This window comes from Fulmarus glacialis, unplaced genomic scaffold (genome assembly GCF_000690835.1).
Source record: "Fulmarus glacialis isolate BGI_N327 unplaced genomic scaffold, ASM69083v1 scaffold12584, whole genome shotgun sequence".
NCBI classification, from domain to species: Eukaryota; Metazoa; Chordata; class Aves; order Procellariiformes; family Procellariidae; genus Fulmarus; species Fulmarus glacialis.
Window position 1 is genome coordinate 26982 of NW_009207460.1, and position 5775 is coordinate 32756.

Here is a 5775-nt window from a genome sequence, read left to right on the forward strand (position 1 = left end):
CAACTCGGTGCCAGAGAGGGCTGCCCCAGCACCAGGGCTCGGGCTGCGCCACGCAGCAAAGGCGAAGCGCGTTAGCTGCGCTAAGCGGCGGGCCCGAATAGCCGGATAAATCAGCCGCCGGCAATTTACAAATGAATGCCACGTTCTCCTCAGCCATACGGAAACGAGCGGATCAGGGGTGTCTGGAGGGCCTGTGTCACCAGAAGTAGGCCAGTTTGTGCGTCGTCCTGCACTGGCAAACGGCCAGGCTTTGTGTGCTCCAGACACCAGATGGGAAGCAATTAGGAGTGTGACAAGTGGGTCATCTGGCAGACACTCTGTGGACCTGCTGCTGCATAATTTTTGGCGGGAAGAGGAGAGCTTTTTCTTTCCTTCCCCCCACCCTTTTTTTTTTTTTTTTTGTTGTTGTTGTTAATACAACCTCTTTTTTAGCGAACTTGCAGTGACCGGGTATGGAACATCCTGTGTTTGCTGAGTTTATGCTCCTTTTGTGCCCTCGCTGGTGCTTACCAGAGGGCAAATGTTTTTCCTTGGCCAGCAGTAAGCAATGGTTACACTTGTGTTTGTACGTCATGTAGTTTGCAAATACTGGCCTGCAGCGCTGGCATGGATGTTTTAGCAACTTGGCAAGCCGGGCTGGGGCAGGAGACTGCCAGCCCAGGACAGGAGAACAAGGGAGCCTGGCAACCTCCTCCAGCATGGACCTGGTCATCCAACAGGGAGCCCAAGGGAGAAAGAAACCCCGCGCTCTTCAAGACGTCCCATCTCCCTGTCAAGCCAGGTGGAGGGGGCGGACCTTTCAGCAGCTGGGGCCAAGGTGGGACCTTGTCAGTTTGTCCTTTGACCGTAGTCACTGGCCTGTGAAATGGGAGTTTTGCGAGCCTGGACAAATCACCTTAGCTGGCTCCAGCCAAGTGTGACAATACAGCCCCTCGACCGAGAGCCTGTCGCTAATTTTGTTGGGCAAATGTGTAAAATGTATTACATCTTCCATTGCTTTTGTCCGGCCAGCTGGGGAAAAATGGCAAACGTGGCCTGGGTCGCCTGAGGTCGTGCTTGCAGGGTCCAGCTGGAGATGGCGAAGGCCTGAGCAGGCGCAGGGGCTCCGTCGGTGCTGACCGTGGAGAGGACAGCCGGCGTGCGCGGCGGTGCAGGGCTGGCTGGCAGCAGGTGCTTCTCCCCCTGCAGAGCTCCTGAGGAGCTCGGTGACAGTGGGTGGCATCCGACTCCCTCCCTCAGCAGCGGCTCAGTAGCAAGCGTGGATATAAATACAGGGTGGGGGGAATTTCCCCGTACCTGAGGTGTTCCCAGCACATGCGTATAGAGAACGGCCCTCAGCAAGATGTCTGTAAACAGCTGCAGTTTGAAGCCACCTCTGGAAATCGTGTTCAAAAGAGTTTTTAGGTCCAGAGCCTCAGTTCAGCTCATGACAGACGCTGTCGGTAGTTTTACATCTAATGTGTCCCGCTGGTAAAAGTTTACCCAGAACTCATCAGGGTCTGTGTTTATAACCCAGCCTGGTCCTTTATCATGAGTTAGCATCACGTTCCTCGCCATTGGGGAAGGTGGGAGTAAGCATGTGTGTTTCTCTCATTTCCAGCTTTAAATGAGCAGGTAACAGCAAGGTAAAGAGAGAAATGTTGCCCTGAAGGATTTCGTGGTTGCAAGAGCAATTTCAGGGGAGAAGCACCTGTAGCCTCTGAGCCTCTTCAGCTTCCCACTTCCCACAGTTTGGTGCCGGGCTCTGTGACAAGGGCAGCTCGAGCACCCTCCTTCCAGCCCGCCGCCCTGCCCTGTGGCAGCTCAGCTCCACAGGTGGAAAGGCCAGCAGCAGGTCCAGCTGTTGGCAGCAGTCCTGGTCTACCTCGTCCTTCTACCTCCTTCAAACTCTGTTGCTAGAGACTGCTTGCATTCATAGCAAAGGCATGTTCTGCAAAGGTGCTTGGAGCCAGCCCTGCTTAAACAGTCAAAAATGCAAATAATTAAAAATGTTGGAAAAATTCACTGAGTGTGCAAGGTCTGACTATGATAGGATGGGAGAAAAAGATAATATTAATTTGGTTAAAATCTCTGGAGCTAAGCAAGCAGGACCAGTGGCACCCCACCCTCAAGTGCCAGCATCTCTGTGTGCCTCCCAAGTGCTGATACCAGCAGGACTGTGGATCTGCCTGTTCAGGAGAGATGTCGTGAGGTTTGAGGCTGAATCTACATTCACAGACCCCTGAAGTTCAAGGTGGTGGCTGGACCAAAGTACTTGCCACTGGACTCTGGTATCTCTTTTTTTTTTCTTTTTCTTTCCCCTTTTTTTCTGTTTTGGGAACTCTGAGAGGGTGTTCGGGAGATGTGGGTTTTTTTTGGCCTAATGACTACAGACAGAATATTTTGCAGGCAGTGCTTGTTGCAGTTTTTCATTCGCAAAGTATGTTACAGACAGGAGGATGGACGTGATCACATTGCAGTAAAGATTATGGACCTCGGTTTTTCTTCTATGAAAAACACCGGAACAAAACGTCTTTCTGACTCTTTACTGAACATGAATAAAGCTATCAGCTATTGATTTACTTAAGCAATATGACAGCTGTAAAGCAGGTGGAACACAGATCTTGGAAAAAATGACCTTCAGCCACCTCAAAAGCTTTACTCTACAGCATTGACTTTCATTCGGCGGGTTAGTTGTCAGACTTGTTCCCAGCTCAGGATGCCTTGCTGTGAAAATGCCCCCTCTGTGCCTTCCCCCTCATACCCAGTAGTAGTCAGGCGGTGATGCTAAAAACTCTGTTTGGGTTTGACGCAAGTGAAAAAGAAGGGTTTCAGTCCAGAAAGGCTGGTGGGGGGTTGAAATGAATGGGGGAGCTGAGGGGCACGGGCACCGCCCTGGTTCCACGCTGCCTGGCCTGACCAAACGGTGCTCAGGGGCACTGCCAGCTGTGGCCCGGAGCCTGTGCAGGTGGAAACTCAAAAATATTTAGTTTTTACTTTTTAGAACAGTTTAAATCCACAACTGTATGCCTTACAGCACTGGAAGATGTTAAAGCATTTGGAGGGAAGGGGAATGTTTTCCTCGTCGCGCCTCGCCGTGTGAAACGGCGTTTTCCGTGGGGAGTTTGCATATTGGGACCACGCACCGACAATCAGCCGAGGTTTGTGTCACCTAAATATAATGCAGCCAGCGCCTCAGAGCTGGCTGTTCACATAGGCGCAGACACGGGGGCTGTTTTTGGCGTGCAGCATGCGGTACGTGAGCGACCCTGGTGTCCTGAGGTGTGGGGCTGAGGGTGGGCCACCACGCACAGTCAATCTGTGGCGGTGGTGGTGAGGGGCACCTTCTTATGCAGCCGTGTGCGGCGTAAGGGGACACGTGTCCAGCTATCCTGTCAGGATATTTATGAAATAACACTAGTGTAACTTCACATAACACTATTTCCAACATACGAGGGAAGTCCTTTTTTTTCCCGATGTGTGGCATCTGCTGGGTCTCCGTGTCTGCGCTGGTTACCAAGATGCAGTAAAACTTGATAATAGCTGTGTCCATTTGCCCTGGTAAGATGGACTTTATGCTGTTTTCTCATGGTAAATAAAAGTAAATAAAGCAATTTCTTTTGCAGCAGGTGATGGTGGTTTGGTGGTCAGGTTGCTGGCTGGAGGCTTATCGCAGAAGCCGGGCACCCCCCGGCTCGGTGCACTGGGGAGACCCCCGCTGGCCTGCCTGCGCCGTCTTTTGGGAGCAGGTGTCGAGCCACAGGGGAAAATGTGCATGTCAGTGGGTGGTTTTGTACAACACGTACCCTCTACGTAGCAAGTGTGAGGCAAGAAGGTTTCCTCGATCGTGTGAAGTCTTTCTCTTAGGTGCTGCCTAAATCCATCTGCAAGGCAGTTGTTTCCTCCTGCGTTGCAGAGGGCTGTTGCAGGGTTCATGCACATGCTACCTTCTCTCTGAAATATTCCACTTAAACTAACAACCCTCCAGCTGGGAGCAAAACTGGATGCGAAGGAGATGACTTCTGTTGCGGGACGTGTGGGAAAACTACCAAAGGGGTTTTGCTGTTGACCTGATGATTTCTAGGGACAAAAGTGACCGATGTAACTGGCTGAACTGGCTCCATAACCTCATTTATCTTCAACTTCACCCCTAACATCTGTTAAATAATTTATTCTGGTGCATCAGAAAGGAGATTGGAGGGCAGAGGGTTTGGCTCTTTTGCATTTGTCAGATCCTGGAGGAAGGAAGCGTTCAAGCTCCTTTGAGATTCTTCCAAAAATATTGGTCCTCATGGAAAGTACCAGAAGTACCAGTTCCAAAACTCTGAGCAACTAAACACAGACTGTGCCGAGGTTTGCACTGCTGACCCCCTTTTGCAAAAGCAAGGCTTCTCCTTTGGCAGCAGGGTGGGTCCCCTCCTCTGGAGCCTGTGGAGGAGGCTTCCAGGACGGCAGAACACAGTCCCAGCTGTTTGGACTGCCCAGAGCCTCCTTCAGCATTTCGATGACTGCATCACGCACCGGCTTTGCATTTCAGGTGAACTACTGAAAACTGAGCAGTCAATGGGCCATCGGGAGCTGTGTGTAAACTTTTATACCTGTTCTGTCTGAATTTGGAATCTTACTTTTCCCCATTGTCATGGGTTAACCCCAGCCGACAACTAAGCACCACACAGCCGCTCGCTCACTCCCCACCCCTCCCAGTGGGATGGGGGAGGGAATCAGGAGAGTAAAAGTGAGAAAACTCATGGATTGAGATAAAGACAGTTCAACAGGTAAAGCAAAAGCTGCACACGCAAGCAAAGCAAACCAAGGAATTCATTCACCACTTCCCATCGGCAGCAGGTATTCAGCCATCTCCAGGAAAGCAGGGCTCCATCACACGTAACCGTTACTTGGGAAGACAAACGCCATCACTCCGAACATCCCCCCCTTCCTCCTTCTTCCCCCAGATTTATACGCTGAGCATGACGTCATATGGTATGGAATATCCCTTTGTTCAGTTGGGGTCAGCTGTCCCGGCTGTGTCCCCTCCCAACTTCTTGTGCACCCCCAGCCTCCTCGCTGGTGGGGTGGGGTGAGAAGCAGAAAACGCCTTGACTCTGTGTGAGCACTGCTCAGCAGTAACTAACATATCCCTGTGTTATCAACACTGTTTCCAGCACAAATCCAAAACATAGCACCACACTGTGAAGAAAATTAACTCTATCCCAGCCAAAACCAGCACAGCCATCTTCTATTAATAATACTTTTTGAAGGTTTCAGCTCATGTGGTACCATTCATACCTGTGACTTTATAAAGGCAAGGAGGTTTATCGCAGCACAGCAATTTTTCTACCCTGTTTTTAGGCACTTGGATTAGCTGGAGTATATTTTTATTTTGTTGAAGTCTGCTTTTGCTGAGCCTTTAAATGTCTTGCAGAACAGCAATTTGCAAGCCTGCTAATACCAACACTCTCCTAATAAAAATGCAGCCATCTATGAGGCAGAAGGCGATGGTACCAGCCAGGTTAGCTGGGGATGTAGGGAGAGATGTGAAGATGGAGCCTGTGTCTAGGTAAAGCAGCATTTATCTCTGCATGCCTGGGTGGTTGCCTGCCTTTCTCCTCTGTTAGAGGATGCCCGGGAAGGGCAGGGATATCCCACCCTCTGGGCAGAGCATCCAGCACCCTCCCGCATCCTCGCAGGGTTTCTGGGGGGTGATGTACCCCCAAAAGCTGGGTATGGACCTGGACAGCCCGGTGGGGTGACCTGAAGGCTCTTATGTGTATCAGCAGCTATAGGTGGAGACCTCTT